Genomic DNA, 22936 nt, shown 5'->3' with positions numbered 1-22936 from the left:
TTACATGGATCAATCCTCAATACTAATGGGCAGACTACTTGACCGTGGATATCCCAGGCGGTTGGTAAAGAAAGCCATGAAGAGAGCATGGTTCAACCCCAGAGAGACCTTACTAGAACCAGGAGACAAACAGAATAGGAATGAGGATCGCATGATCTGTGTAACAACTTTTTCTACAAAGAGTAACAGGATAAAAAAAAACGTCAACAAATATTGGAATCTGATATCCGAGGATCTCAATATCGGTTGCCCGCCCCTTCATGCATTTAAAAAGGCAAGGAATATCCGAGACCATGTGGTGCGCTCCTTTCTCCCGAGCCCAGCCACACCATTGATCACAACCATGTGGAACATGCCGCCTATTGTGGGCCATTTTCGATGTGGGTCTTGCAAAGCCTGCCCTTCGACAATTCAGACTAAGATCTTCACCCACAAACAACATCAAGTCCCACTCAAGTCACACACCAATTGTAACTCCACAAATGTGGTATATTGCATAATATGCCCTTGTGACCAGATATATGTGGGGCAGACACAACAACGTGCGAAAGTACGCTTTCTGCAACATTGCAGCCGCGTGAGATGCAAGGTCGTAGGTGCCCCGTTGGTTGAACACTGCAATACAAACAATCACCTCCCTGAAAGCCTGAAGTGGACAATTCTGGAACAGGTCCGACTGGGCCCAAGGGGTGGTAACATCGAACCCGTCCTCAATGTAAGGGAGATAAAATGGATCCGTTTCTTTGACTCAATAACCAGGGGTTTGAATGAATCTGAAAGTAGCTTTGCGCAAATGGCCACCTTGTGAATTAGGGTCCTACTTTCACACTCTCGGGTGTCTATACTATACTAATCTGCAAACTATCTAACTGATTCTTCTCTGCATTCCAGTCTGAGTGTTCTCCTTTTGACCCAAAGGCGTTTGACTACCATGTTTGGTTGGTCCGCGCCTCTGTGATACATGTTATGCAGACCAATCAATTATGTAGTGCTTGCTTTAAGGACACAGTTGAATATGTCTGAGTGTTTTACCACTGACCCATAGGCGCTTGACTACCGTGTTTGGTGGGTCCGCGCCTTTGGAGTGCTACTATGCATACCGATGACCACACCGTGGTACTGTGTAATGGTTGCCTTCTGGACGTATTTGAAAAATGACTGTGTGTTTTTTCCACATCCCATGTACACCAATGGCCATACAGAGGGACTCATTAATGTTGGCCTGCAGTACGTATTTGAAACTGTTTATATGACCTCCTTGCTGGTGTGACTCTATTGACCTTTTGGTTGTGGATTAATGTGCACTTGACCGCCATGCTTGGCAGGTTCGTGCCTCCCTGCCTTGCAATCTGGAATTCACACTTGTATCCTCATTAATTAACACCGTCATTTGGTTGGCAACACAGATACGATCTGTAATTCGCATTTGTATCTTCATATAATTAACATCGTCATCTTTTGGTAATAGAGATACAATCTGCAAGTAATCCCCCTTTTTTGGTAATACACCGCAAGTATTTCCTCCACCAGGTTGCATACCCTGTAACCTAGCAACACATGTGAGTCTTTCCTCTAGGAGGTTACTTAACCGACCTTGGTTACCAAGGTAACACTTCCTGGTTCCAGGCAGACACGCGCTGACGCTGGCTCCGTTCTGACCGACCACGGGTGAGTCTTTTGTTAGGAGCCGCGCGCATACCCCCTTCCGATCAGAATCTAATCGTTCCTCTACCCCTAATACCCTCTCTGGAATTCGTTCTTCCAGAAAGCGGTCGGTTGTGCCCGATCTACTTTTTGGGACGCACTAGCCACAGAGTATTCAACTACTTTGAAGGAGACGTGCAGTGACTGCTCCTGCTTTGCGATTGTTTCTGCAATCCCCCTCGGGTGAGTTTCTGCACTTTGGAAATGCGTGCGAGTCACTTTTTATAACTTTACCCCACGCCCCCCCATCTAATACTTGGTTTTTCCAACAGTGTTTTCCAGATGAACGCCTGGGTTTTTTGAGAAATACGATTATTATCAACACATCCTGCCTTGGCTTCAAGACCAGGTGATTTACACCTTATCAATAATAATGTAGTTTTTAATATCACGACCCTCCATCAGCCCTTAAACGGGCCAGCGCTTTGATGTTCGGTGCTACAGTACCACTTTTTTCAATATGCCTTTTCAGACACCACGTTTAATAACTGGGACTGGCCCCCTCCTGGAGACGTTAATATGCCCAGCAGGGCCTGTGCCCTGTCTACCTACTTTGTTGGGTTACTCAACCATGTAGTGCTCCGTCCTCAGTTCATCCAACCTCCTTTTAATTCTTCTTAATTTTCCTTTTGAAACTTTAATGTCTTGCTTTTACTGGCCTTCGGGCCCCTTGTAATCCAACAGTGTCGGGACTCTTTCTGAGACCGTTTCAAGTAATTAGCGTATTTTTCCTTTTCCACACCTAGGACACAGCCCCACCTCTTCCTTCACCCCCCCCCCCAACGTCCTGATGAAGACCCGCGAGTAAGGATCCATTATCCTACACCTTTGGGTCGAAACGTAGACCATCATCTACTTACACGAACTCCTTAACCCAAGATTGATAATAATAATCATCACGGGAGTTTCTGTTTCATGTGATATGTTCTGCTTAACATGTGTTTTTTCTTGATCTCCAACATATGGATCAATGACAATGATGGTTTTAGTTATGGATTCGTGCTTAATGATTTTTTTGATTAGTGATGTTAACTAATTGAAATACACCCCTTCCCTTGCACTCCTTCCCCCTTCCTTTGTGGGCGCACTTGAATTTTGTGTACTATACTAGTAAATGTATAACCAATATATGGTTTTTGGTTTTGGAGCAGTGATAATAAAAACACTGTCCACCATCATTTTTATGTTGTTTCTATTCAAATAATTAAGTGAATAATTCAAGTATTTGTTGTGTGTTTGGTCAGGGACCCCTTTATATATCTCAAGTTTTTTAGAGTGGGCATTCACCGAGGCCACAGGGCATAAGCATGTTATGCATTACCTAGATGACTTTCTGTTCTTGGGAGCAGCCGGCGACACGAAATGTGCGCAGGCGCTACAGGATTTTTGCATCCTCATGAGGGAGTTTGGAGTGCCATTGGCACCAGGTAAGACGGTTGGACCATCTACTTCACTGGAGTTTCTGGGAATTGAGCTCGATTCTGTGGAGGGATGTTTCCGTTTGCCAGTGGGAAAGGAAGCTAAATTTAGGGCTTCCCTGGAACTGTGCCTTAGTAAGGAGAAAGTGACACTGCATCAGTTACAGCAAGCAGTGGGTCAGCTTAACTTTGCCTTGAGAGTGATACCAATGGCCCGCCCTTTTTCACGCTCTATTGCACAAGCTATGGTTGGTCTCAAGGAAGGACACCACCGCACGAGACTGTCGGCAGAGGTTCGCCAGGATATGCGCATCTGGTTGGCATTTCTGGCGGACTTCAACGGTCGAGTAGTGTGGAACAAGCCACCAGCGTCTTCGAACGAGCTGGGTTTGTGGACTGACTCGGCGGGGAGCGTGGGATTCGACGCCATCTTTGGTAATCGATGGTCGGCGCAAACATGGCCGGCATGGTGGCACACCAGTGGTCTCACAGGTAACATAGGGTTCCTCGAGCTATTCCCTATTTTTGTTGCTCTGATGGCATGGCCGGGCGAGTTCAGAGACCGCTCTGTGGTATTTTGGTCTGATAATATGACTGTTGTCGAATGCATTAACAATCAGGCAGCACGCTGCAAATGGATCTTGAGATTGTTGAAGGAAATTGTGCTACTTTGCATGAGACTGAATGTACAGTTCAGGGCGAAACATGTGCCGGGTGTACTGAATCATGCGGCTGATGCACTCTCTCGTTCACATATGCAGGCGTTCAGGGTTTGTCTACCTACAGCGGACCTAGTGGCAGCACCATTCCCCGAAGCACTCTGGCTAATCGGTGCCCCGGATTACAATACCTCGTGGCAGCAAGCTTAGCCCCCAGGACGAGGAAGGCATACGAAGGAGCGTTTCGTTCCTATTGTGCATTTTTGGGTCCGTCAGGGGATCAGAACTGGGGTCAGAAGGATTCCTTCCTAGGGTTCCTGGTAGCACTGCACAGGGAGGGCCGATCAGCAGCAACGGCCAATAGACACCGGGCAGCCATCTCATTCATGGCCCAGGTGCACGGCATCAAAGACCCAACAGGTTCCTTTTTGGTGAAAAAAGCCCTTCGAGGCTGGCAGCGCCTCGAGGGTCGTAAGCAAGATAAGAGGCGCCCGATTGGCCTTGAAAGGTTGTCCCTACTCATGGCGACATTAGTCACGACATGCTCCTCCCAGTTTGAAGCAGTTCTGTTCCGGGCAGCTTTCGCATTAGCATTCCATGGGGCTATGCGGGTGAGCGAACTGGTCGCAAAGAATAAGAAAGATGTGGGTGGAGGCTTGTGCAGAGATCACATCCTGATTAGGGGTGATTCGATGGTAGTCACGATAGCTAGGTCCAAGACCGACCAGGGAGCTATGGGAAACAGTGTTGTTGTTGTCCAACGCATACGAGGGTCCCCCACGTGCCCGATTAGGTGCATTGAGGAATACTTGGCACTGAGGGCGGATACATGGGGGGGAGTTTGCTGAGGCACATCGATGCCACCCCACTGACGAGGTTTCAGTTCCAGAGGGTGCTAGCACTGACAATCGCGGCGGCGGGCATGGACCCGTGCGATTTTGGGACCCACTCCTTCAGGATGGGGCTGCCACCGAGGCTGCAGCCAGGGGTCAGAGTGCGGAAGAGGTGAAACAGTTAGGACGATGGTCCTCGAATTGTTTTAAAAGGTAGGTGCGATTGCACATGTTGTGAAGTCAAGTTACATGCACTCACGCTTCTTGTCTTCTGTTTGATTTACAGTTTCGCGAGCATGTCATGCGGGGCGGAATTTGCAGTCGGCCCAGCACCAGGGGACCAGCGGTCACGGATCACCTGCTGAGGAGAAAGTGGTGTGGGATGTGGGCCACTCATACGTGAGGCAGACCGGGGACGTATTCAAAGCAGGTGACGCGACTCACGCAGCTGGGGAATACGGGTACAGAGTGGCCTTCCACGGAAGGGGCGGGCTCTGTATTGACCAGTTCGAATCTTTTGTTGAGTGTCTCTTAGGGCGGCAGAGGTCACCGCCATCTGTAATCATAGTACACCTGGGGGGCAATGACCTGGTGACACTCGGTAGGCGAGTATTACTCGAGCGAGTTTTGTCTGCCGTTAGCTGGTTGGCAAAAAGAATCCCGGGGTGCAAGATTGCCTGGTCCCACATGATTCCCAGAAGGGTTTGGCGGGGGGGGCTTTCAGTATCAGCTCTGAACCATTCAGTGATGAAGGTTAACAACAAAATTGGTAGATTGTTTCGCTCTGCACAGCTACATAGCATTCCACATGGGTGTATTCGGGGTGATCACATGTATCTCAATGATGGGGTTCACCTGTCCCGGGAGGGGAATGTCTTACTCATAGGAGACTTCATAGCATGGTTAAGGGGTTTGAGGAAGCATGACCTTTAGGAGGAGTTTGTGGGGGGGCCGGATAGCCGGTCAACTATCCGGCCGTGGCGGTAAGGTCATGATCGGTGAGCAGTAATTTCAAGGTCCCTAGAGGGGGGTGCCACCCACTATGGATGGGAGCGCCCGGGGGGAGGCGGCCATTGGCCCCTCCCACTGGGAGGCGGCACCCACTAAGGATGGGTCGCCTAAGGGGAGATGGCCATTGGCCCCTTCCAGGGGAGGAGGCGGCTATATGCCCCTCCTACGAATTTCCCGGGGCCCGGATATCCGCGACGGCGGATGTGAGAGTGTGGGGTGGGGGGGGAGTTCACGCTGTCCTTCCTACAGATACCTCACACGGTTGCTCGGATGACCTTTAAGATGGCGTCAAGCTGAAATGGGGGCCCCCAACAAGACAAGGGAAATTGGAGTTGGCACGGAGGGTACAGTCCTCTGCGCGGCCGCCACTCACACCGTGAGGGCGAGAGTTTTGGTAGTAGGGATCTGACACCGGTTGTGACCTTGCCGTTGGCCCTTAATGCTAGGATGTACAATTTTAATTTAGAATGTATGCATTTGCAGGATGTTAGACTCGGCTAGGAAACCTTTGTATTAGAGATTTGTTAAGGTTAGCCAATGAACATGTCTTCATCGAAATGTAATAAATGAAAATTGTACATGATATGAAACTTTTATTTAATGTTTTAATTTTGTTTCATATTTTAATAAATATGGCCGGGAGGGTGACTCCCTCCCGCCTTCCAAAAGTTCAGAACTGCGTCGGTCTTCCCATCCTTGGGGATTGTGTTGGGAGGGGGTGACGGGCATCCCGGCCATATGGAAAGGGGCGACCACTCGGTCCCCCCGAACGTATGGTTGGGTACCCCGATCCTCCCGGGAAACCATTTTGGGCGGGGGGCATGTCTCGGCTGGTATGCCCGAAGCGGCGTAGCCAGGGCGTGCCTTTTCCCGCCCAGAAGGGGTTGTCCTAGACACCTACACCGATGGCCACGCCCAGTAGGCGTACAGGCGGAGGGTACACGCCCTCCCGAAGAAGAATAAAGAGAGCAGGAATCCGAAGAAGCGTCCTCTTGTTCTTGTGCTTGGAAGCTGCACCCACTCATTGCACGTGAGCCCTCGACGGAACAAGGAGCAATTTTGACCCACCCACCAGCCCCTTGTGGCAATGTTAGTTTTGCAATAAAGTTTTGGCTCTGATAACATCTTCTTTCCCTCCGTATAGCAAAAAATGATTGTCGAGATTAAAGATGTAAGTTCTGTTTGTAAGTACTGTTTTCCTTAGGAGTAAACAATTGATGAAAGTAGACAGGTTGATATTTTCTCCCTTAGTAGGTAACAAATGTCGTATTTATTTTGGTCGGGCGGTAAGGTCATGATCGGTGAGCAGTAATTTCAAGGTCCCTAGAGGGGGGTGCCACCCACTATGGATGGGAGCGCCCGGGGGGAGGCGGCCATTGGCCCCTCCCACTTGGAGGCGGCACCCACTAAGGATGGGTCGCCTAAGGGGAGATGGCCATTGGCCCCTTCCAGGGGAGGAGGCGGCTATATGCCCCTCCTACGAATTTCCCGGGGCCCGGATATCCGCGACGGCGGATGTGAGAGAGAGTGTGGGGTGGGGGGGGAGTTCACGCTGTCCTTCCTACAGATACCTCACACGGGTGCTCGGACGACCTTTAAGATGGCGTCGAGCTGAAATGGGGGCCCCCAACAAGACAAGGGAAATTGGAGTTGGCACGGAGTGTACAGTCCTCTGCGCGGCCGCCACTCACACCGTGAGGGCGAGAGTTTTGGATGTAGGGATCTGACACCGGTTGTGACCTTGCCGTTGGCCCTTAATGCTAGGATGTACAATTTTAATTTAGAATGTATGCATTTGCAGGATGTTAGATTCGGCTAGGAAACCTTTGTATTAGAGATTTGTTAAGGTTAGCCAATGAACATGTCTTCATCGAAATGTAATAAATGAAAATTGTACATGATATGAAACTTTTATTTAATGTTTTAATTTTGTTTCATATTTTAATAAATACGGCCGGGAGGGTGACTCCCTCCCGCCTTCCAAAAGTTCAGAACTGCGTCCGTCTTCCCATCCTTGGGGATTGTGTTGAGAGGGGGTGACGGGCATCCCGGCCATATGGGCTGGACTTGTACCATGACCTATGGATTTAAAAAAATATGTGATGTGAGAGATAAAGTTGCGCAACTACATTTCTCTCAAATTCAAAGCATTGCTTTTACAACTGCTTTAACAGAACACCTGTGTGAATAGAAATCAACAACGTAGATGTGCTTTTGATGAGTTTTAGCTCTTTAGCTATTGAAATCGAGTTAAACCCAACTTAAAAATACGCAGTATGCTCCTGGAGCTTACAATCCAAATCCTTTTCTCTAATGTTCTACATAATTCAAGATAGAATGGTTTTATAAATCAATGAAAATGTATGTTCAGCAAAAAATACACTGAAGAGGTGATAATTGATTCATGCATTTATTTTAAAGTATACATTGCAACTCTATCCATTTTAACAATGTCACATCTTAATATCGAGAAGGAACTTGATTGTACAGTTTTAAGGATGTTTAATTGAAGAGATGCATGTAGAATGTCTACGTGGCACACCATGCAATAATGGATTACAGCTTTTATTTTCTGGATTCCTTGTCACGTTCTCTTCCTAGAAACTGGTGGAATTACTTTCCCTGCTTTTGTCCCATGTCTTTCCCTTGGCACCTTCCTTCATGTCCCTGTCCTCGGCCCTCTTCAAGACTCTTTCCTTCTTTTCCTTGTTCTTGACCCTTTCCCTTGTCCTCCGCTTGCCCCTTTCCTAGTTTGTCTCCATAGCCTTGCCGCTGGTCTTGTCCCAGGCCACCTCCAAGGTGGTTATCTTCAGCTTTTCCCTGAGCATATCCTTGGTCTTTTACCTGGTCTTTTCCATGTCCATATCCCTGGTCTTTTCCCTGGTCATATCTTTCACCTTTTCCTTGACCGGGTCCATGTGCCACTCCATGACATGTTTCTTCATCTCCTTGTTTCCCATGTTCCTGGCCATGACCTTGTCCTGCTCCATAATCTTTTTCCATGCCAGGAGTGAACCCTTGCTGTTGGCCATGACCCTTCTCTTGTCCTTTGTCTCGTCCTTGGTACTCTTTTCGTCCGGAGAGGTCTGTTTGAACTCCGCAGGTTCCTTCACTTTCTTTTCCCTATTGAGAAGAGGTAGATAATAATATGGAGAGATGGTCAGTTTATGGTTAACTAAATTAATCAAAATCTTTCAAGTGTAAAGCACAGTCATTTAACAAATAAAAGCATCCACAATACACATGCACAATGCAAACCGTCCTCATGTTTATTGGGTGATCAGTGAAGCAATGACATGCATAATACAAAACCTTTAAGAACAAGCATACATGTCCCATTTGAACCAACACAATTTCTGTATATTTCAGCAGTTCCAGTGAAGGATTCTCAGAGCCTTATTCAAAATGATATTTTCCCACTGTGAGGCTCTGTCTCCTGTGGCAAAAATTCCATTTGTAAAGTCTCTTGGTATAATCCGGCATCCTCATATGGCATCTTGTGATGGCACAGTAATGCAACCACACCTACTTATCTTAATGTAATATTGGCCCTTGATTTGGGAATGGTAACAGCATGTACAATAATCCAATTTTCATACAAATACACGCAGCGTATGAGCACGTAAATAACATGAAAAAGGTTTTCCATTCTTTAAAATTTTGTATTATCATGAACAGTTTAGACCATTTTTAGTACCGCAACTATTTTCAAAGATTTGTATCACCAAACATTGTGCCATTGATTACGCAATTGATGACATCGTCAATGAGATCAGAAGTCACATATGGCAATATAGATCTCGTCAGATCATCAATTAATGCTGTGTCCTCAAATCTGCTCCGGTTTTACTCACAAGGGTGCAGGAGGGAGAAGCCATATCTTGTCATTTTTTCTAACAACACAATAAATAATAAAAATGAACTGGAAATGGTAACATTTACTTTATGTTATTTCCTAATTTTCATTTATTTAGAAGCTAAGCATAATAGAGTTTCCTGTTTATGCATTTCCATTGGAAGAATATCATGAATGTTACCTAAAAGTAGTAAAAGTACAAAGTGTGACAGATATTTAAAAAAACCCTAAAAACTTTGTTGAGGACCTTATTGTTAGCATTGGAGTAAACATGTATTTTTTGATAATTCACTAAGGTTTCCAGGAGTACATATGTAAGGCTTGGCAAGTTGAGGTTGAAACCAGAACCACCAGAGTGACTACAAGGGCTAGTTGGCTGGCCTCCTGACCAGAGCGTTGGTTGTCCCAGGTGCAGGACTTCCATCGCAGTCCACAGCCTCATCAGAAGCACCACTGCATGACACTTCTTCAAGACAGTCCTTCAAATTGCAAGTTCTTTGTCAACAGCTCTTTCAGAACCAGCCAGTGCATAATGTATCATCAACGCAGGACTTCGCATCACAGGCCACAATGGCCTCCAGCACACCATAATGTGTAAATGTACCACATTTTTGGCTGCTTTACATGAGTTCAAAGTCTATGGAAACATTTTTTGGTCCCCCTTTTACCCCCTTTTATCTTTGCTTTTCCATGACCAGTCACATCAAGACCTTCCATCGTCCTCCAATGTAGAAAACACAATAGTTTTGTGGAGTCAAATAGACACATATTTATAAATATTGAAAAATCTGAGGAAATCCCATTTCTGGTAACCTTAACCATAACGACAGAGTGGCTACTGTTACACTGTATATATATAAAATAATAAAAATCCTGGGACTGTACAGACACCTCACCAACATCTAGTTAAGGAGAAAGAAAAGCAGCTTGCAGCCCTCCTGCTGTCTATGCCAAGGCAAAGGAGAGGTGTGGTGCAGCAGCCAGGGCAGCTGACTATGGAGCGTAGGGCTCACAGTTCGATCCCAGGTGGCAGCTCAGCACTATGTGACTCTGGGCAATAGCTCACTTAATCTCCCCGATGGCCTCTAGCACCTTGAGATCCTATGGGGTAAGTTGTTCATGCTTTACAAATACCGGATTTAACGCAGGCTCTGCAGCACTTCACCATTTGATTGGGTGTGTCTGTGATTTTTGGAACATCCTCATCCCCTCTGGGGCTAAGCTATATAATTCTTCTAAGCAGCAGAGTGAGAAGTGCAAATATACAGGTGGCAACTAGTAAAGCAAAATGTGAGAGGCAACTTTGGAAATACGATATTGCGTAGATGTTTATTGCTATTGTTTATATTGATCTGTTTGTGCATATTTGTATGGTTGGCATCTCTTGTATGTAAGGTTGGCATCTCTGCCATTTACTCCTCCTCTCATATCCAGAGGACTTCCCTGGCATAGTTTGCCCATTCATTGCACAGGATAGGCATCCCTGACATCTGGTAGCCTTATCAACCGGTGGTCTTATCAACCGGTGGTCTAACTTTGCATCCGGTGAGTGTTTTGGCATGTAGAGGACATCCCTAATAACTAGTGGTCACCAGTGCCTTATATTGAGTACCAGTGGTATCTGGCTGATATTTATGATTTCTAGCGGGTACTCTTATTCTGATGGCATCCTTGACTTTAATTGAACATTCTTGACATCCTTAAGCCACCGTTTACATGTAATAACTGCTTGTAGCCTGCAAATGTCACCTCTCTAATAATGGCACCTGGTGGGTATTTTTAGCATTGGGTGTGTGTTAGACCATGCGTCATTTGGCATGGTTTTCCCTAATTGTTACCTTATGACTTATTGTTTTAGCTGACTTCGTTTTTTCTGGCATTAGGATCCTGTGCACTTTACCACTGATGACCAGTGCTAAAGTGCTTGAACTCTTTCCCTAAACATGGTTACATTGGCTTATCAACAATTGGCATCTCTAATTTACTGGGAAGTGCCCAGTAAAGTGTACTACATTTACCTAGGGCCTGTAAATGAAATGCTACTAGTGAGTCTGCAGCACTAGTTGTGCCACCCACTGAATTACCCCTTTAAACATGTCTCAGGCCTACTACTGCAGAGCCTGTGTGTGCAGTTTCAAAATGCCATATACACCTGGAAAGTTAAACCTCTTGCCAGGCCCAAACCTTCCATTTTAATACTTATACGTCACCACTAAGGTTGGCCCTAGGCAGCCCAATGGCAGGGTGCAGTGTTTTAAAAAGTAGGACATGTACTTTTGAGTTTTACATGTCCTGGTAGTGAAACACCCTTAAAATCCTTTTTACACGCTGCAAGGCCTATCTCTCACATAGGATAACATTGGGATTTGCTTATTCCATTGTATAAGTCTAATCTCCAATTCAGGATAATTCTCCTAAGTTTCACAATCACAATTTAAAATCACAATTTATGGTGAAGAAGGATTTTAATTAGCAATTCTGAAAATGACACTTTTAGAATGTTGCCTTTTTTTTGCTTTATCCATTTGATGCCTGCTGCCTGTCTATGATCACATGTATGGGGTGGGTGAGAGCTGGGCTTTGTGTATTCCACATAGACAGCCACACACAATGGAAGCTTAAGTTTGACTTGATGGGCTATCCTAGCAGGGGGGTGGGAGGAGCTGGACCCAGACTCATTTATACCTGAATAGGCTGTGTCCTGTCCCCACACAAAGGGCTGCACACCTCTCTGTAGTGAGTCTGGAGCCAGGGCAGAGAGGCAGGGCATATGTGCACTTCAAGGCATCTCTTTGAAGTTTTAACCACTTCAGAGGCACCACTTGGTTTAAGGACTGGACCTCAGACACTACAATTCCTGTATACATCTGGATCTGTGGAAGCTCGGCCATGAAGAAAGACTGCTGTGCAGCTGAAAGGACTCCCACACTGCTAGACTGCTACTCTGAAGGAGATGGGGACTTGCTGTGCTGACCTGCTGCCCCTTACGTCGGAAGGAAGAACTGAGGTGCGAATATCAGTGGTCGCGAGGAGCAATTTTAAGGCACAATGGCCGTATATATAAGGGGTCAATTGATGGTCCTCTCGTCTTGAAAATTTGAAAGTACTAACTAACCAGACTGGAGAATACCTTTCCAGGTTCTGGAAGCAACTCGGATCTATTAATCCTATAGTATTATCACATTTCGAGGTTACCTGGGCGTGCAGAGTGTACAATATAGAACTGATTAGTTTTCCGACATAAGTAATGATAAAAGGTGCTGGTGTGTAACCCTACAAGTACCAGGGATTTAGAATACTAATATACAGAATAAACCCTACCGACTTCACTCACTCTGCTACCCTTGCAAATAACCTTAATTACTAGTCCTAGTATAAACGTCTATGGATCTTATGAATTCGAGTGAGAGGACTCGGTGTAATTGAAGAAGTTTTTGGTGTACATGCACCTTTTATTTGCCCTTAAAACTGAATAAAGGGATATAGATTGTACGCATATCAATTCTCGCGGCCTACCATGACCAGAGATTTCCTGTAATTAGATCTCACGATCATATACAGGAGCCCTGACGAAGTTCCACTGGAACAAAACGCGTTGGCTGATCCTGAGTTCTTTTACACAAGAAATGGACCAATAACGTTTTTTTCGAAGACCTTTGAAGATTGGTTGAACTGTACTCCTTTGTGCACCGTCCCATTTTTTGGATAATCAGAAGGAAAAACTGATACTGGAGCCCATCTTTAACCAAGGACCCCAGAGTGACTCAAAGGGCTAGTCTGCTGGCCTCCTGATCTGAGCTTCAGGCACATCGCAGACTCCCCAACGCCCCTGGACCTGTCTTCAATGAGCTCCTTTCTCCCAAGAGGTGCCTCCAGGTCCTGAGCCCTTGGTGTGGCTCTCGATTCCTTTGAATCAAGCTTTTGAGCTCTTCACAACAGTGAGCGGGCCTGTTCGCATTGGAACCGTGCCTCTCGCACAATGAATCAGTGCGAGCTGCTGCAAGTTTATCTCTTCACACAGCAAGCATTGTCCGTGGCCCTGGATCACTACGGCGAGGCTTCAGCGGACCCTTCCGTGACACCTGGCTGGCTCTTGGCTTCCCAATGACCATTGCCAGCAAAGCTCTCCTTGCTCCCAGCAAGCTTCTTCCCCACCAATGGTACTCTTGGCACAAAACTTGACAAGGTAAACCTTCAGTGGGAGTGATCTGTGACTGTATCGTACCCGCTCTCCATTGCAGTTGGCCTGAGCTTTTGGATTTGACCCAAGCCAGCCCTACCAGATATCCCCAGTTGGGGCTGTATGCTTTTTAACACTATCTTACAGTTAATTATTTGAAAATTCATAACTCTAGTTTCACCTATTGTATTCTTTTTGTTTTTCTAACCTGGTGTGGAATGTTTTTGTGTGATATTTTAACAGTTTTACTGTTTGAAGTGTTGCACAAATACTTTACACATTGCTCTAAGGTTACGCCTGACTGATCTGTGCCAAGCTACCAGAGGGAGAGCACAGGTTCATTTAGGGACTGTTTGTCCCTTTCCCTCAGTGAGGTTGTGATTACTGTTTGACCAGGGATTATACCCCAGCCAACTAGGAACCCAATTTCTAATAATTGACAGCCTTGACATCCATCTGGCAGTGAGATCTAAAATACTCTTGGGTCAATCACATTTCATAAACATCCCTGGTACGTGTTGCTGGCTCCTGGAGGGTATTCTTGGCATTTTGTGGCTATCCCTTGCTGTGGAAACTATGCCTGGCTTCTGATGGACAACCATATGAGATGGAAAATACTGCCTTGTAGTGGGCATACCTGGCATAGAACAGAGATCCTTAATATATAGTAGGCCCTCCTGGTATCCACACCCTAAATCTAGTGGGCATCCCTGTTGTCATCTTGTGGCAATACCTAACCTAAAATGGGCATATGACGGGCATCCTTTGCTTCTTCAGGGGCATCCCTGGCATGTAGTGGCCCACCCGGCATGATCTGGTAACCCATTGGCAGGAGCGGCCGGATCTGTCTATTTGAAGCAGTGTTAAATGTGAATATTTGATGAGAAAAATAAGCTGATATGTTGACATTGCACACCAAACTAGTTAATGTACATACAATGAAGAGCTGGTGTTTGATGACAATGGGGATATTATAAAATAATGTCAAGCTTTTTATTGGGTGGAAAAAGTGATAGATGGGGTAATATATATGAGAAATTGTACTTGAAGGCCAGTAGTATGCTCAGACAATAGTGGCTATTTGATGAAAAATAAGCTACTTTATTAAAAAGTTGATTTAGGAATATGAAATGCATTATTTTGAGAAAATTGTAATCTGATGAAGGAGATTGTATTTATTTACTGAACAAATAAAACCTGGTATGTAAGGGCAAAATATCTGTATTGTAAGAAAATAAACTGAAATTAGTGCATTTGTACAATTCTACAATACATGTAATGCTTATATTTGAGAGATTATTCAAGCTAAGCTGAGTGCACAGGCTCAGCAACACAACTGAATTTGACTTTCCATGACATTGTGGAGAGCTTTGTGGGTGTTATCAAGAGGACTGAATGCTTGGAAGTCAACTGCTTTATATGCCGGCTGCCCGCAGGGAAAGTCTCACCAGTCTTCAATAGATGTGTAAGGGAGATCTTTTGTATCAGGGACACAGAGATTCAACAGAATTAACAACCTCCCAATTAAAAAGAGAGGTAACTCCACTTGTGTTTAGGTCAGATTGAAGCAATGCTTATCTGTATATATCAATGTTGTATTTGTTTTATGGACTTTTGATCAATATGACCAAGTAATTGGTAATTTGCAGATTTAATAAAAATAGGTTGACATTTACATATGAAGACATAGCAAACAAATTATTAAGAAAGACTTGATGGATTTGGTTTGGATAGCTTTTACAGTATTGAACATTGCAAGCACTTTACATAATTATATTTACCAGCAACCACTGTGGAAAACAGGTTTGCAAACATTATATAGAATCTTTTCTGAAACCTACATACATTGACTACTAAAAGATGCTACAAGATTAATGGATATTTTTCTGATACAAATTCATAGGATGACTTTATAATTCTGCCCCCCAAGGAAATTACCTAGGCAAGGCATGTTATGTAATACATTTACTTTTTTAAAGTAAAGAGAACTCCAACTGAGATTATTTTATTTGATTTTATTATTTAAGGAGTTTTATATAGCGCTGGCACAACCCAGGGCTATCAGAGCGCTTTACAGCAAAACATATGCAAAAGAGTCTCTAGCAGATCAGAAGTACAATGGTAATAAGAGATACAAGAATAAGTCCAATTTAGTATCATGAGATGAGGGCTTTCATTAGGTCAGAGTGCAGGACTTTGTTTGAGAAGAAGAGGTCACATATCATCACTACGGACATATGAGGCGTAAACCTGCTACAATGGTGTGACCAAGGGGACATATCCGCACTCCCAAATAAAAAACAAACAAAAGCCTAGTATATTAAAGATTCTCAGCTGTTTCTCCCAAATCTGTGTTAATATTCTTTAATCTAAACGAATAAGATTTCAGAAGGGAATTGTAAAATCCATGGTCACTGATCAGTGGAGTCTTTCTTCTGGGTTTGGTGATCTTCCAGTGTTCCATTAGGGTGACTACCCCACTTCAGGTCATTGCAGACAGTGAGGCCTAGTCACAAACTGCATTTTATAGTATGTGTGGTAGCACTACAATGGTACTACGGGTGTGCTACAAAAAGCTATTAACTTGCATACGCTTCCTATGATACTAGACTTGCGCTTCTACCTCTCTGATCTTTTCTCAGTGGCAAAAATATCTGAACACATGAGCGTATGATTTAGAAATTAATGTGGGAGTGACAAGCAGTAGTGGCTGTAACATGGGGAATATTTGCTCCTCAATAGAGGGATTAAGGTAGATAGATGCTAATACAAACACACCCACAAAAATGCGAGACAATTACCATTCACAAACTTCACTTCTAAACTTACTAAACCACAAAAGGCCACAAAGAGATAAAATGTATTGCAGCCCACGCTTGGAGTAAGTGTGGTACCACAAATGACCAATCACTGCTACTGCAACACACCCCTATGAAACTAATGGGGGCTGTGACTTAAAATAACAATCCATGGAAAATGATGTAAAAATATTTAGTGTTGAAAACAATACAAAATAGATAATTGAATATTTTATTATTTTAAAAAAATACATTACTTAAAAAACGTTCAATGTTATTTTTAAGCTTTTTTTAAAATTAAAAAATAATTTACATTCGTTAAACATATTTTTTAATGAATTTCTTAAATATTAATGAAAAATATTAAAGCTACTTAAGGTAGGATTTATTATTTTGGTTATCTTTAGAAAGTAAATAATGTACTTACAATATTTAACAAAAGTTTCTTTTGATGAGTTTTGTCTTGTAACTTTGTATTTTATTTCGTTATAAATAATTGTTATAATTATTTTACATTTATAGTTTACATTAACATTGTATTTGATCTTTTTTTAATTAATATACTGTAATTATTTTTGCTATCTTTCCTTAGGGATATATTCGCACAGGTGGCAGAGAGCTCCATTTATGTAGGAGAATTTACTAATAGGCACTTTACTCTTGTAACATCAGCATTAGATGGCTCCACTCCCTGATTTCAGGGAATGGAGACACTCAAGTATACACTTAAGTGAAAGTCTGCAGTCGGAAGTTGTGGCAAAAGCTACTCTCCTTTTGATTTATTTTGCACACTGTATGAGGAAGGTAAATGGCACCCTTTGAATCTGTAGGAGTTTTCATGACAGAAAACTAACTTCTGCCACCAAGTTTGCACCATCTTAAAAAGTATAGAGTACAATGACTTACCTGCTTCTGCTTTTGAGCTGCAAATCAAAAAGACAATGATGGATTGAATTAATAATTGAATAGATGTTGTATTTATACAAAATTCCATTTGTGCAACATGTTTGCATAATGCAGGGTTTCTTCCACTAATGGACAGTGTGACCTCAGCTCGGACATGATAGTAAAGTATTTCTAAAGAAATATTCATTTTTGTTATTGAAGAAAGGATTTTTTTTTATCAAAGAAAAGAAATATACTTTGGAAGTATGGATTCATCAAAGTGTGGAAAATAAGAAAAACATAGAATATGCTTAATAGCTTTCTTTTTACTCCTGGCATAAATATATGACATTGTGAAAGTTGGATTCTTTACTTGTCCTTGTCCACTGACGCTGCCTGTGGAACACACACACCTCCTCCCCTGGTTATCAACAACTGCAGAAGCATTTTCAGAAGTGCCAGAACATACTATTTTGTAAGTGACCTCTCCACATGCAAAACTGCCGCAACCTGGCCTTTGTTAATCGGGATTGCATTTTCTCTACAATTTTCCATTATTCCATGAATAAAAGTGACTTTCTAGTGAAATTGTTTTTGTTATCAGGTCATTTACATTGCTCACCATTGCTAATGGGGCGCATGAGTCTGGGAGAAACATTTGTTTTGACCAAGGACATCCAACATAAAGCTCGATCCATGTCAGATTTGTGAGCTGCTACCCACCGACTGCCTATATATGTTAATTATATTTTATGCAAATGTTTCTTATATGTTTAGCCTGTAATTCTGACACTGGATGCCAAACACTGCTGGTTTACACCTTCATATGATTCGGCAAACTTTGAAAAACCAAAAAGAAGATTACAAGAGACTCTAGCAGAGTGATTGATGGTTGTGCTCTGTAAACACCCTTAAGTAAATACATCTGTGAGACACAGCTGCATTATGCAATGATGTACAATGGGAATGTATAATGTGTAAATATTTTATTTCACCCTATGCGCCAGAAGAAATATGCATTAGAGCCAAGTACCTAATTTGTTAGTTGCTGACTTGATATTGTCTCATATATGCAGTTTTATTTAATAGTTTTTATTTTGTAGATTAAGTTTCAGTTTATGTTGTGAGAGACAAGGACAAACATATTTCCCTCTGTCCACTATGAAAGATAAAACACATTCTGCAGTTATTTCTAAATCAAGACGTTTAGAAATGCTCGATTCATGACAATATATGAATTGTTCACCGACACCTATATTGTAAAGCACTCTTCATTCTGTGAAGCTTATCAACAAGTGAATAATAGCAAATGTATATTTCAAGTAAATTGCTAGTTTTTGAGCTTTTTGAAAAAATAAAATGGCAATAGATTTTTTTTTATTATCACTAACCCTACTGGCTAGAAAGAGTCTCACCAGTAGGGCCAACCCACTTCCCTGTCAATGTGTGGACTATTTCAACAACTTTGACACTTATGGCATCAGAATGGGTCAAATTGATTGTATTGAACACCTATTGGCCTTTTGCTCAGTTTATCTAGAAGATCAGTGATCGAGTATTTGATTGTGCTGCAATTTTGTATAATCTGCCTGTAAGCCTGCAACGATTTAAGAGTAAAATTAAAATTAATTTAGTTTGAGATTATTTTGAACACTTTGTTATAGTTTTAATGTATCTATTTTGCATTGGATTACTATGGTGTGTCACTCATTGGGCTGATGTGATTTATTTAAATTGCCAATAAACAACAAGCACTTACAGTGGTCCATGACTTTCAAGGTTGTGGTTCGATGTCACCAAAGAAAAAACAAGGGTCTGTGAAGGAAAAAAGTCCATCAGAGAAACCAAAACAATGAATAGTAAACTTAATCTTTGAACTGTTGCGGTCTATTAATCAGCAATAACATAACCCTGATGCAGCACAAGGGCTGTGGGCTTATTTGTATCCTAATTCCTGACAGGAGCTGTGAACATACACTCATACTGCCGCAAAGAATTATGCATCTGGTAAGATTTAAATTATGCCAACCTAGTTGCATTTGTTTGTTTTTACAGCCGAAAACACAATAGTGAAATGTCTCTTTCCTGTTCAATGCTTAAGTAGCATGTATTTACTAAGTGTATTTATTGATATTTGCATAAATGACATTTGAGTTTAGGTGCCAAATTAGAGGCTCATAAATCAGAAAACATAAATGATATCCCAGCAAATCATCTTAATCTGATTGTGTGAACCTGGGCGGTCGCTGTATCTTGCAACTTGTCTTCCTTTGTCTCGATACAAGCGCCTAATACTTTTACTAAGCGCCATACAACGGATGTGAGTTGGTGATGTCATTAGAGCCCACACTCTTGAGCATGGAGATGTTAGCTAATGAGATGGAAAATAGGGAAAGACAATTTCGGAAAGTGTGGGGACCAGTACTTGGGAACACGTCAGAGGAGCTAACAAGCCCTTAGAATTAGATTGAGAGATGCCAAGGTGTAACAATAAGGCCGCTAGGAGGGCAGGGTGGGTGTGTGGACGGTAATTTAGGTTCTATTCCTGAGGTCTAACATTGGATAAAAGAAATTACAATAGTGTTAAAGTTAATAACTGTGGCAGCAATCTGACTGCTCCAGTTTTCAAATCTCTTTACCAGACAAATGGCAAAAAAAAATGTGCGAGCAGTTCCAAGCGCCTTTTTCCTTCTGGGACAGCGAAATTTCTTTTAATGAAACACATGGAATTGTCTAGTTTCCCCAGCAAGGTTAATTTTCTTTTAGTACACACACAAAGTTCTAACTTTAAAAATCACCTTAAAAAATTCAGCTTGCACTGATAAATATATCGAAAACATGCTAACAAGTACTACTGATGTCTAAATTATGCATGTACCTACATATGTGCAATTGCATCAAGACTTTGAAACATGCACCCACATCAGAGAGTTTCCACCGACACAAACCACAGAGCTCATCTCTTACCTGAATGGACGGTCAGTCAAGAATCTGAAAGCTTTGCTGAGATTTTGGTATTTATATAAAGCGTTGGCTGTGGCTGTGCGTCCCTTGGGCAAGACCCCACCCTATGAAAGGCAGTTTGAGTCATTTAATGCAGTCAGGTGGTGGCACAGCACATCAGTATGAGCTAGAGATAAACGTTTAAATTAGTGCAATGGAGAATAATTGTGATTATTTTTAATTAAAATAATTATGTTAGTTTTTCCGGATCTGGGGTTGGACCATGCACAGAGCGCAGATCCTAGTGCGGGAGCTCCCTGCTGCCCATGCAATACACCAGAGGAAGGCATCACCAGCTGCGGACTTTCAAGGTCGTGACCCTCCCTCGTCTGCGTCAATGCTCCTTTCATGAAAAATGCTGTGTTAATCGTCAGTGCTCTCCACAGTATTATTAAGGCAGAAAATTAATGCCACTCCCTCAGGGTAAACATCCACTCAGTGGTATTTTTAAAAAGATCTGAGCAATTGTTCAAAGAGGAGAATGCACCATCTAATCGCTGCCTCATTCCAATTTTGTGTATTTAGTCATCTACACATTCCTGCTCATTGACTCAAAATGTTGATTGTTTATTAACCCAACACCCATTATAAACAATAGCACATATATAGAATTATATAGAAGGGTAGTAGTGAATTACAGTAATCTTTTTCATTGAGGGATTTTTTCAGTGACATGAAATAGACAAGATCAGACGTCAAATTGTCTATGATGTCACTCAGAACCCCAAGGTGAAATATATCCCCTTAATTTACTATTTACCCGTCTATAATTCTAGGATATGTGTGGCCTCCAAAATCATCAGCCTTTGATTTCAACAGCTACGTAGGAAGCAGAGGATTAGTAGGGCAGCTGTACATAACATGCCCGCTCCTCCCTGTCCGTTAATAAATAAAAAATATACGGTATCCAGGCGCACATCCACCTCCACCGCTCTCTGCCCCTTTCTTTCCCTCTTCTCCAGAAGGGGTGCTCCCTGCTTTCTACCACTGCTCCGACAGGTTCTTAAAGAGCCCAGCCAGAGCAGCCTGGACTTCCTTTATGACGCAGCAACAGTGGTTAACATGAGGTGGTACCCCAGGCTAGACAATGAACCGCTGTTATGCTTTCACACAATAACAAAGCACCCATACATCTTTGTCAGTTTATTTAGATTGTAATCCAACTTGATAAGACTTCTCCTGACAACAAATTGGTTTCGCAAATGTGTCACATTCAATAGCATCTACCAGGTTTAGAAAATCAATCTGCTGTTTCTTTTCCTCAGATCCTTTCTTTTTTCCACCATATTGGAGAAAGTTCCCTATTTCTTTTCGTATATCTTACAACCGCCTTGGTTGTGATAGCTAGATAAATGTATGCTACATATGCAGTATCTTTTTACAGACCATGTTATTCATCTTTCTTAGATTTTATATACTCATTGGTCTCGGTAAACAAATCTCATTAAAAAGTCTATATTTATATTTTAACAATTTCTTCCATGTACTGTGACAGACATGTTTCTCAGAACAAAGAAAATAATGTTCAATTTTACATTAAATCAGAATAACCCCCATATAATACTCCGCTTTATCATACAAACATCCAAAGTCCCTCCATATCATATACTACATTCATACACCACATTCATACTATGACCTAGCATTCTACACTACACTGGACAAACAACAACCGAAAAGCATTTTTGATTTTTATCCATCGCAGCGTTGTGGACTGGGGTCACTTTTCCAAAAACGGTCAACGCACTTTTCGGTGTGGGCATTGATTACGTCCAATCACCTTCTTCAGGAACACACAGCAATACAGATACTTCAAGAGGTAGTCAAAGGGGGAATTTATCTTTACGCTATAAGCGGTAGCTGGTCACACCTATGTCTTGTAGTATGACACCTCCACATTGCTCCTTAGTAGATGATCTGATCATTACCAGCTCCTGACAATTGTCTCCAGCAGCAACAAAGGAGTTCACATGTGACGTAGGCTCATCTAGAAAAATAATTTTAAGGATGTCTCGTATTAAAATAAGGAGTCCTGAGAAGTGAACCTTGTCACTGTGATTGGCAGAGTCCTACTTTGTGTTTCAGTCCAGATGTACAATACTGAAGGATCTTGGTCTGAGGAATTCTGTCAGGAGTTGGCAATGATAAGATCATCTCCTAAGGAGAAGTGTGGCTGTTTCATACTTCATAGATGTATCAGCAAGTGGATCTGCAGGTAGGAAATGGAAGCTGGATACAGCTGTATACTATCACAAGTACCCCTATTTAGTGCATTTGCGGCATCAGTATGCAAAACAGACAAAATGTGCTTGTGGTCAGTGATTCAAAAAAGGAGCAACCGGGCGGAGTAAGTCAGTGTGTCTGTAGTCAGTGCATATAGATTAAAGGGCAAAAGTCCTTACCCACCCTGAGGCGGCATGCTTCATTATAGGTATACATAATGAAGTGACATCAAAGGAAAGAGATTTGTAAAAAATTGTTCCTGGTGGACCTATACAATTTTATTTTTTCCCCAAACGGTAGTGGTTAAACATTGGGGTGTAATTCATTCCAATATAAGCCCTCCAGATGTTTTTGCTTGTGGAAAAC

At 42.7% G+C, this 22936-nt stretch overlaps 1 pseudogene across 1 annotated transcript in view; it reads right to left on the bottom strand.

Annotated features, from left to right (window-relative positions):
• LOC147689894 (uncharacterized) overlaps positions 1-19162 on the bottom strand; it is an 85276-nt pseudogene extending 66114 nt beyond the window's left edge. The window contains exons 1-2 of the transcript XR_015300129.1: positions 19104-19162; positions 17366-17382 (exon numbers count right to left, since the gene is read on the bottom strand). The product of XR_015300129.1 is annotated as an uncharacterized LOC147689894 (transcript). The remainder of the gene's footprint in view (positions 1-17365; positions 17383-19103) is intronic.
• Positions 19163-22936: the final 3774 nt, after the last annotated feature.

This window comes from Lissotriton vulgaris, chromosome 9, assembly GCF_964263255.1.
Source record: "Lissotriton vulgaris chromosome 9, aLisVul1.2, whole genome shotgun sequence".
Classification (NCBI taxonomy): domain Eukaryota; kingdom Metazoa; phylum Chordata; class Amphibia; order Caudata; family Salamandridae; genus Lissotriton; species Lissotriton vulgaris.
The sequence above is the reverse complement of the archived record's forward strand: the minus strand, read 5'-3'. Positions and strand labels throughout refer to the sequence as shown.